Consider the following 11,299-nt stretch of genomic DNA (forward strand, 5'->3'; position numbering starts at 1 on the left):
GACATTTTTCGAAAGTTTTGTGAGGAATGATACGGCTTGATGATTTAGAATATTATTTCTAAGAAACGGAGTACATAAAACTGTAAAAGAGTTCTTTAAATCGAACGCTTCTTCGGAAACCCAAATAGGGAAGTTTTTAGTACGTGCTAAAAAAACCGTGTCACGGTCGACATTTTTCGAAAGTTTTGTGAGGAATGATACGGCTTGATGATTTAGAATATTATTTCTAAGAAACGGAGTACATAAAACTGTAAAAGAGTTCTTTAAATCGAACGCTTCTTCGGAAACCCAAATAGGGAAGTTTTTAGTACGTGCTAAAAAAACCGTGTCACGGTCGACATTTTTCGAAAGTTTTGTGAGGAATGATACGGCTTGATGATTTAGAATATTATTTCTAAGAAACGGAGTACATAAAACTGTAAAAGAGTTCTTCAAATCGAACCCTTCTTCGGAAACCCAAACAGGGAAGTTTTTAGTACGTGCTAAAAAAGTCGAGTCACGGTCGACGTTTCTCGAAATTTTTCTGATGAATGATAAGGCTTGATGATTTAGAATATTATTTCTAAGAAACGGAGTGCAGAAAAACAGTAAAAGAGTTCTTCAAATCGAACCCTTCTTCGGAAACAAAATAGAGAAGTTGTTAATACGTGCTAAAACAACCAGTCACGGTCGACGTTTTTCGAAAGTTTTGTGAGGAATGATAAGGGTTGATGATTTAGAATATTATTTCTAAGAAACGGAGTGCATAAAACAGTAAAAGAGTTCTTCAAATCGAACCCTTCTTCGGAAACCCAAACAGGGAAGTTTTTAGTAAGTGCTAAAAAAACCGAGTCACAGTCGATGTTTTTCGAAATTTTTGTGAGGAATGATAAGGCTTGATGATTTAGAATATTAATTCTAAGAAACGGAGTGCATAAAACAGTAAAAGAGCTCGTTAAATCGAACGCTTCTTCGGAAACCCAAATAGGGAAGTTTTTAGTACGTGCTAAAAAAACCGAGTCACGGTCGACGTTTTTCGAAATTTTTGTGAGGAATGATAAGGCATGGTGATTTAGAATATTATTTCTAAGAAACGGAGTGCATAAAACAGTAAAAGAGTTCTTCAAATCGAACCCTTCTTCGGAAACCCAAACAGGGAAGTTGTTAGTACGTGCTAAAAAAACCGTGTCACGGTCGACATTTTTCGAAAGTTTTGTGAGGAATGATAAGGCTTGATGATTTAGAATATTATTTCTAAGAAACGGAGTGCATAAAACAGTAAAAGAGTTCTTCAAATCGAACCTTTCTTCGGAAACTCATACTGGGAAGTTTTTAGTACGTGATAAAAAAACCGAGTCACGGTCGACGTTTATCGAAAGTTTGGTGAGGAATTTTAAGGCTTGTTGATTTAGAATATTATTTCTAAGAAACGGAGTGCATAAAACAGTAAAAGAGTTCTTCAAATCGAACCCTTCTTCGGAAACCCAAACAGGGAAGTTTTTAGTACGTGCTAAAAAAACCGAGTCACGGTCGACGTTTTTCGAAATTTTTGTGAGGAATGATAAGGCTTGATGATTTAGAATATTAATTCTAAGAAACGGAGTGCATAAAACAGTAAAAGAGCTCGTTAAATCGAACGCTTCTTCGGAAACCCAAATAGGGAAGTTTTTAGTACGTGCTAAAAAAACCGAGTCAAGGTCGACGTTTTTCAAAATTTTTGTGAGGAATGATAAGGCATGGTGATTTAGAATATTATTTCTAAGAAACGGAGTGCATAAAACAGTAAAAGAGTTCTTCAAATCGAACCTTTCTTCGGAAACTCATACAGGGAAGTTTTTAGTACGTGATAAAAAAATCGAGTCACAGTCGACGTTAGTCGAAATTTTTCTGAGGAATGATAAAGCTTGATGATTTAGAATATTATTTCTAAGAAACGGAGTGCATAAAACAGTAAAAGAGTTCTTCAAATCGAACCTTTCTTCGGAAACTCATACAGGGAAGTTTTTAGTACGTGATAAAAAAACCGAGTCACGGTCGACGTTTATCGAAAGTTTGGTGAGGAATTTTAAGGCTTGTTGATTTAGAATATTATTTCTAAGAAACGGAGTGCATAAAACAGTAAAAGAGTTCTTCAAATCGAACCCTTCTTCGGAAACCCAAACAGGTAAGTTTTTAGTACGTGCAAAAAAAACCGAGTCACGGTCGACGTTTGTCGAAATTTTTCTGAGGAATGATAAGGCATGGTGATTTAGAATATTATTTCTAAGAAACGGAGTGCATAAAACAGTAAAAGAGTTCTTCAAATCGAACCCTTCTTCGGAAACCCAAACAGGGAAGTTTTTAGTACGTGCTAAAAAAACCGAGTCACGGTCGACGTTTTTCGAAATTTTTGTGAGGAATGATAAGGCTTGATGATTTAGAATATTATTTCTAAGAAACGGAGTACATAAAACTGTAAAAGAGTTCTTCAAATCGAACCCTTCTTCGGAAACCCAAACAGGGAAGTTTTTAGTACGTGCTAAAAAAGTCGAGTCACGGCCGACGTTTCTCGAAATTTTTCTGATGAATGATAAGGCTTGATGATTTAGAATATTATTTCTAAGAAACGGAGTGCAGAAAAACAGTAAAAGAGTTCTTCAAATCGAACCCTTCTTCGGAAACAAAATAGAGAAGTTGTTAATACGTGCTAAAACAACCAGTCATGGTCGACGTTTTTCGAAAGTTTTGTGAGGAATGATAAGGGTTGATGATTTAGAATATTATTTCTAAGAAACGGAGTGCATAAAACAGTAAAAGAGTTCTTCAAATCGAACCCTTCTTCGGAAACCCAAACAGGGAAGTTTTTAGTAAGTGCTAAAAAAACCGAGTCACAGTCGACGTTTTTCGAAATTTTTGTGAGGAATGATAAGGCTTGATGATTTAGAATATTAATTCTAAGAAACGGAGTGCATAAAACAGTAAAAGAGCTCGTTAAATCGAACGCTTCTTCGGAAACCCAAATAGGGAAGTTTTTAGTACGTGCTAAAAAAACCGAGTCACGGTCGACGTTTTTCGAAATTTTTCTGAGGAATGATAAAGCTTGATGATTTAGAATATTATTTCTAAGAAATGGAGTGCATAAAACAGTAAAAGAGTTCTTCAAATCGAACCCTTCTTCGGAAACCCAAACAGGGAAGTTTTTAGTACGTGCTAAAAAAACCGAGTCACGGTCGACGTTTTTCAAAATTTTTGTGAGGAATGATAAGGCATGATGATTTAGAATATTATTTCTAGGAAACGGAGTGCATAAAACAGTAAAAGAGTTCTTCAAATCGAACCTTTCTTCGGAAACTCATACAGAAAAGTTTTTAGTACGTGATAAAAAAATCGAGTCACGGTCGACGTTAGTCGAAATTTTTCTGAGGAATGATAAAGCTTGATGATTTAGAATATTATTTCTAAGAAATGGAGTGCATAAAACAGTAAAAGAGTTCTTCAAATCGAACCCTTCTTCGGAAACCCAAACAAGGAAGTTTTTAGTACGTGCTAAAAAAACCGAGTCACGGGTGACGTTTATCGAAAGTTTGGTGAGGAATTTTAAGGCTTGTTGATTTAGAATATTATTTCTAAGAAACGGAGTGCATAAAACAGTAAAAGAGTTCTTCAAATCGAACCCTTCTTCGGAAACCCAAACAGGGAAGTTTTTAGTACGTGCTAAAAAAACCGAGTCACGGTCGACGTTTGTCAAAAGTTTTGTGAGGAATGATATGGCTTGATGATGTAGAATATTATTTCTAAGAAACGGAGTGCATAAAACAGTAAAAGAGTTCTTCAAATCGAACCCTTCTTCGGAAACCCAAACAGGGAAGTTTTTAGTACGTGCAAAAAAAATCGAGTCACGGTCGACGTTTGTCAAAATTTTTGTGAGGAATGATAAGGCATGATGATTTAGAATATTATTTCTAAGAAACGGATTGCATTAAACAGTAAAAGAGTTCTTTAAATCGAACCCTTCTTCGGAAACCCAAACAGGGAAGTTTTTACTACGTGCTAAAAAAACCGAGTCACGGTCGACGTTTTTCAAAATTTTTGTGAGGAATGATAAGGCATGGTGATTTAGAATATTATTTCTAAGAAACGGAGTGCATAAAACAGTAAAAGAGTTCTTCAAATCGAACCTTTCTTCGGAAACTCATACAGGGAAGTTTTTAGTACGTTATAAAAAAATCGAGTCACGGTCGACGTTAGTCGAAATTTTTCTGAGGAATGATAAAGCTTGATGATTTAGAATATTATTTCTAAGAAATGGAGTGCATAAAACAGTAAAAGAGTTCTTCAAATCGAACCCTTCTTCGGAAACCCAAACAGGGAAGTTTTTAGTACGTGCTAAAAAAACCGAGTCACGGTCGACGTTTTTCAAAATTTTTGTGAGGAATGATAAGGCATGATGATTTAGAATATTATTTCTAGGAAACGGAGTGCATAAAACAGTAAAAGAGTTCTTCAAATCGAACCCTTCTTCGGAAACCCAAAAAGGGAAGTTTTTAGTACATGCTAAAAAACTCGAGTCATGGTCGACGTTTTTCGAAAGTTTTGTGAGGAATGATAAGGCTTGATGATTTAGAATATTATTTCGAAGAAACGGAGTGCATAAAACAGTAATAGAGTTCTTCAAATCGAACCCTTCTTCGGAAACCCAAATAGAAAAGTTTTTAGTACATGCTAAAAAAACCGAGTCACGGTCGACGTTTGTCGAAATTTTTGTGAGGAATGATAAGGCTTGATGATTTAGAATATTATTTCTAAGAAACGGAGTGCATAAAACAGTAATAGAGTTTTTCAAATCGAACCCTTCTTCGGAAACCCAAAAAGGGAAGTTTTTAGTACGTGCTAAAAAAACCGAGTAACGGTCGACGTTTTTCAAAATTTTTGTGAGGAATGATAAGGCATGATGATTTAGAATATTATTTCTAGGAAACGGAGTGCATAAAACAGTAAAAGAGTTCTTCAAATCGAACCCTTCTTCGGAAACCATTTCTAGGAAACGGAGTGCATAAAACAGTAAAAGAGTTCTTCAAATCGAACCCTTCTTCGGAAACCCATTCTAGGAAACGGAGTGCATAAAACAGTAAAAGAGTTCTTCAAATCGAACCCTTCTTCGGAAACCCATATAGGGAAGTTTTTAGTACGTGCTAAAAAACTCGAGTCACGGTCGACGTTTTTCGAAAGTTTTGTGAGGAATGATAAGGCTTGATGATTTAGAATATTATTTCGAAGAAACGGAGTGCATAAAACAGTAATAGAGTTCTTCAAATTGAACCCTACTTCGGAAACCCAAATCTGGGAAGTTTGAAGTACGTGCTAAAAAAACCGAGTCACGATCAACGTTTGTCGAAAGTTTTGTGAGGAATGATAAGGCTTGATGATTTAGAATATTATTTCGAAGAAACGGAGTGCATAAAACAGTAAAAGAGTTCTTCAAATCGAACCCTTCTTCGGAAACCCAAATAGGGAGTTTTTAGTACGTGCTAAAAAACTCGAGTCACGGTCGACGTTTTTCGAAAGTTTTGTGAGGAATGATAAGGCTTGATGATTTAGAATATTATTTCGAAGAAACGGAGTGCATAAAACAGTAATAGAGTTCTTCAAATTGAACCCTACTTCGGAAACCCAAATCTGGGACGTTTGATGTACGTGCTAAAAAAACCGAGTAACGATCAACGTTTTTCCAAAGTTTTGTGAGGAATGATAAGGCTCGATGATTTAGAATATTATTTGTAAGAAACTGAGTGCATAAAACAGTAAAAGAGTTCTTCAAATCGAACCCTTCTTCGGAAACCAAACAGGAAAGTTGTTAGTACGTGATAAAAAAACCAATCACGATCGACGTTTTTCGAAATTTTTTTGACGAATGATAAGGCTTGATGATTTAGAATATTATATCTAAGAAACGGAGTGCATAAAACAGTAAAAGAGTTATTGAAATCGAACCCTTCTTCGGAAACCCAAATAGGGAAGTTTTTAGTACGTGCTAAAAAAGCCGAGTCACGTTCGACGTTTTTCGAAATTTTGCTGAGGTATGATAAGGCTTAATGATTTAGAATATTATTACTAAGAAATGGATTTCATAAAAAAGTAATATGGTTCTTCAAATCGAACCCTACTTTGGAAACCCAAATCTAGGAAGTTTGAAGTACGTGCTAAAAAAACCGAGTCATGATCGACGTTTTTTGAAAGTTTTTTTAGGAATGATAAGGCTTGATGATTTAGAATATTATTTCTAAGAAACGGAGTGCATAAAACAGTAATGGAGTTCTTACAATCGAACCCTACTTCGAAAACCAAAATCTTGGAAGTGTGAAGTATGTTCTAAAAAAACCGAGTCAAGATTTACGTTTTCCAAAAGTTTTATGAGGAATGATAAGGCTGGATGATTTAGAATATTATTTCTAAGAAACGGAGTGCATAAAAAAGTAAAAGAGTTATTCAAATCGAATCCTTCTTCGGAAACCCAAAAAGGGAAGTTTTTAGTACGTGCTAAAAAAGCCGAGTCACGGTCGACGTTTTTCGAAATTTTGCTGAGGAATGATAAGGCTTAATGATTTAGAATATTATTTCTAAGAAATGGATTTCATAAAACAGTAATATGGTTCTTCAAATCCTTAATGATTTAGAATATTATTTCTAAGAAATGGATTTCATAAAACAGTAATATGGTTCTTCAAATCAAACCCTACTTTGGAAACCCAAATCTGGGAAGTTTGAAGTACGTGCTAAAAAAACCGAGTCACGATCGACGTTTTTTGAAAGTTTTGTGAGGAATGATAAGGCTTGATGATTTAGAATATTATTTCTAAGAAACGGAGTGCATAAAATAGTAAAAGAGTTATTCAAATCGAACCCTTCTTCGGAAACCCAAAAAGGGAAGTTTTTAGTACGTGCTAAAAAAGCCGAGTCACGGTCGACGTTTTTCGAAATTTTGCTGAGGAATGATAAGGCTTAATGATTTAGAATATTATTTCTAAGAAATGGATTTCATAAAACAGTAATATGGTTCTTCAAATCAAACCCTACTTTGGAAACCCAAATCTGGGAAGTTTGAAGTACGTGCTAAAAAAACCGAGTCACGATCGACGTTTTTTGAAAGTTTTGTGAGGAATGATAAGGCTTGATGATTTAGAATATTATTTCTAAGAAACGGAGTGCATAAAACAGTAAAAAATTTCTTCAAATCGAACCCTTCTTGGGAAACCCAAACATGGAAGTTTTTAGTACGTGCTAAAAAAACCGAGTCACGGTCGACGTTTTTCGAAATTTTTGTAAGGAATGATAAGGCTTGATGATTTAGAATATTATTTCTAAGAAACGACGTTTTTCGAAATTTTTGTAAGGAATGATAAGGCTTGATGATTTAGAATATTATTTCTAAGAAACGGAGTTCATAAAATAGTAAAAGAAATATTCAAATCGAACCCTTCTTCGGAAACCCAAAAAGGGAAGTTTTTAGTACATGCTAAAAAAGCCGAGTCACGGTCGACGTTTTTCGAAATTTTGCTGAGGAATGATAAGGCTTAATGATTTAGAATATTATTTCTAAGAAATGGATTTCATAAAACAGTAATATGGTTCTTCAAATCGAACCCTACTTTGGAAACCCAAATCTGGGAAGTTTGAAGTACGTGCTAAAACAACCGAGTCACGATCGACGGTTTTTGAAAGATTTGTGAGGAATGATAAGGCTTGATGATTTAGAATATTATTTCTAAGAAACGGAGTGCATAAAACAGTAAAAGAGTTCTTCAAATCGAACCCTTCTTCGGAAACCCAAACATGGAAGTTTTTAGTACGTACTAAAAAAACCGAGTCACGGTCGACGTTTTTCGAAATTTTTGTAAGGAATGATAAGGCTTGATGATTTAGAATATTATTTCTAAGAAATGGAGTGCATAAAATAGTAAAAGAGTTATTCAAATCGAAGATGATTTAGAATATTATTTCTAAGAAATGGAGTGCATAAAATAGTAAAAGAGTTATTCAAATCGAACCCTTCTTCGGAAACCCAAAAAGGGAAGTTTTTAGTACGTGCTAAAAAAGCCGAGTCACGGTCGACGTTTTTCGAAATTTTGCTAAGGAGGGAAGTTTTTAGTACGTGCTAAAAAAGCCGAGTCACGGTCGACGTTTTTCGAAATTTTGCTAAGGAATGATAAGGCTTAATGATTTAGAATATTATTTCTAAGAAATGGATTTCATAAAACAGTAATATGGTTCTTCAAATCGAACCCTACTTTGGAAACCCAAATCTGGGAAGTTTGAAGTACGTGCTAAAACAACCGAGTCACGATCGACGTTTTTTGAAAGTTTTGTGAGGAATGATAAGGCTTGATGATTTAGAATATTATTTCTAAGAAACGGAGTGCATAAAACAGTAAACGAGTTCTTCAAATCGAACCCTTCTTCAGAAACCCAAACATGGAAGTTTTTAGTACGTGCTAAAAAAACCGAGTCACGGTCGACGTTTTTCGAAATTTTTGTAAGGAATGATAAGGCTTGATGATTTAGAATATTATTTCTAAGAAACGGAGTGCATAAAATAGTAAAAGAGTTATTCAAATCGAACCCTTCTTCGGAAATCCAAAAAGGGAAGTTTTTAGTACGTGCTAAAAAAGCCGAGTCACGGTCGACGTTTTTCGAAATTTTGCTGAAAAATGATAAGGCTTAATGATTTAGAATATTATTTCTAAGAAATGGATTTCATAAAAATTTTGCTGAAAAATGATAAGGCTTAATGATTTAGAATATTATTTCTAAGAAATGGATTTCATAAAACAGTAATATGGTTCTTCAAATCGAACCCTACTTTGGAAACCCAAATTTGGGAAGTTTGAAGTACGTGCTAAAATATGGTTCTTCAAATCGAACCCTACTTTGGAAACCCAAATTTGGGAAGTTTGAAGTACGTGCTAAAACAACCGAGTCACGATCGACGTTTTTTTGAAAGTTTTGTGAGGAATGATAAGGCTTGATGATTTATGCATAAAACAGTAAAAGAGTTCTTCAAATCGAACCCTTCTTCGGAAACCAAAATCTGGGAAGTTTTTAGTACGTGCTAAAATAACAGAGTCACGATCGACGTTTTTCGAAATTTTTGTGAGGAATAATAAGGCTTGATGATTTAGAATATTATTTCTAAGAAACGGAGTGCATAAAATAGTAAAAGAGTTCTTCAAATCGAACCCTTCTTCGGAAACCCAAACATGGAAGTTTTTAGTACGTGCTAAAAAAACCGAGTCACGGTCCACGTTTTTCGAAATTTTTGTGAGGAATGATAAGGCTTGATTATTTAGAATATTATTTCTAAGAAACGGAGTGCATAAAACAGTAAAAGAGTTCTTTAAATCGAACCCTTCTTCGGAAACCCAAACAGGGAAGTTTTTAGTACGTGCTAAAAAAACCGAGTCACGGTCGACGTTTTTCGAAATTTTTGTGAGGAATGATAAGGCTTGATGATTTAGAATATTATTTCTAATGAAACGAAGTGCATAAAACAGTAAAAGAGTTCTTCAAATCGAACCCTTCTTCGGAAACCCAAACATGGAAGTTTTTAGTACGTGCTAAAAAAATCGAGTCACGGTCGAACTTTTTCGAAATTTTTGTGAGGAATGATAAGGCTTGATGATTTAGAATATTATTTCTAAGAAACGGAGTGCATAAAACAGTAAAAGAGTTCTTCAAATCGAACTCTTCTTCGGAAACCCAAACATGGAAGTTTTTAGTACGTGCTAAAAAAATCGAGTCACGGTCGATGTTTTTCGAAATTTTTGTGAGGAATGATAAGGCTTGATGATTTAGAATATTATTTCTAAGAAACGGAGTGCATAAAACTGTAAAAGAGTTCTTCAAATCGAACCCTTCTTCGGAAACCCAAACAGGCGGAAGAAAGAAAAAAAGAGATAGTTCTGAGGAAAGGAAAAAATCAGACTTTTCAAATATAACCTGATATGTCCAACCTGATTTGTCCAACCTGATATATATATGGTGGAATCCAATGGATTTTGCCTTCTTTAGATTGCCTGTCTCAGTTAAGAGGAGTCATTCAGAGGTCGATCAATTCCTTTTTCAAATCTTGCAGCAGCTGCCCGAGCCCTTCCTGCATGCCATAAATGACCTACAAATGGGGGGAATCCTAGAAGAAAATTAGAGGTAACTAACCAACTTCTACGAGAGACATAATTGACTCCATTAATTTCGGTAGCTACACGCCACCCCCGTAATTTAAAGAACCTAAAGGAGCATGGGTCATATATTCTGCGTAAGGTCTTGCCAAGGTTGTATATCTTTGCCTACTCAAGTCCAAACGATTAGGACCCCTTATTGGTTCTAACCAAGGAGCACGTAGATCCCAAAAGCACATAGTCTCTTTCTTTTTATCTCTCCCCTCAAAATGACTTTTCTCTATGGTCGGAGAACGCATTTGATATTTACCTAAACCAGTAGTAGAGTAGGTCCTTGATCCAACGTTAGCTACAAGAGGTCTCTAACTAGAAACGTAAACGGTTGGTTGAGCTTGAGAAGCTTCGAGTCCAGTCGGCCTCTAAAACTCACTCACTCGGATAAGCAGTATTATTGAACCAGACAAAAGAACAAGCAATAAAACCAAAACGGAATAAAGCACCTAAACTATCAGACAAGTAAGCTTCTCCAGACCATACAAGTGCGCGGCGAGCCAAACGGTTTAGTTAAGATCTACTAAATTCCCCCAAGTATACAAATGTAACCTAACTAACCATACATGCCCCCCAACTATATCTTCCAATTCGTCTACACTAAGAATCAATCCTTCTCTCTCCCCCAGAGATTTTAGTAAATACCCAAATATCACACTTGGGCTAAGTCAAGTTGGTAATTGATCTTAGATCTCCTCCCCACGGAGCCTAGGTATCATATACGCCCCCCAAATCAGGAGCTTTAAATACTAGAAGAAACCTATACCTAAGTTAGTGAATACCCAAGTAGTCATTTGCTTTCTATCTTTCCACACATAACGGAAGAATAGAAAAGATCAAGGGTATCGGGTCCCAGAAGTGCATGATAAATACCGTCAAAACCCAATACTGCAGACACAAAGTACGGAAAGGTGTCTATAACTTACTTACCCATCAGTTCCTACGCCCCAACCTAGAGTAGTAGCTAGGCGGGCGGGGAAGGAAAATGGATCTTTGTTCATAGATGGGCTTCTCAGGTACGAAATGAGCCACTTCGAATTGGTTCATTGCTCCGACCCATAAGAGAATACGATTAATCCGGCATGGGCTACATGAGCCCGCCCCCAGTCGTTTACCGT

This window comes from Cucurbita maxima, unplaced genomic scaffold, assembly GCF_002738345.1.
Source record: "Cucurbita maxima cultivar Rimu unplaced genomic scaffold, Cmax_1.0 Cma_Scf00028, whole genome shotgun sequence".
In the NCBI taxonomy this organism is placed as follows: domain Eukaryota; kingdom Viridiplantae; phylum Streptophyta; class Magnoliopsida; order Cucurbitales; family Cucurbitaceae; genus Cucurbita; species Cucurbita maxima.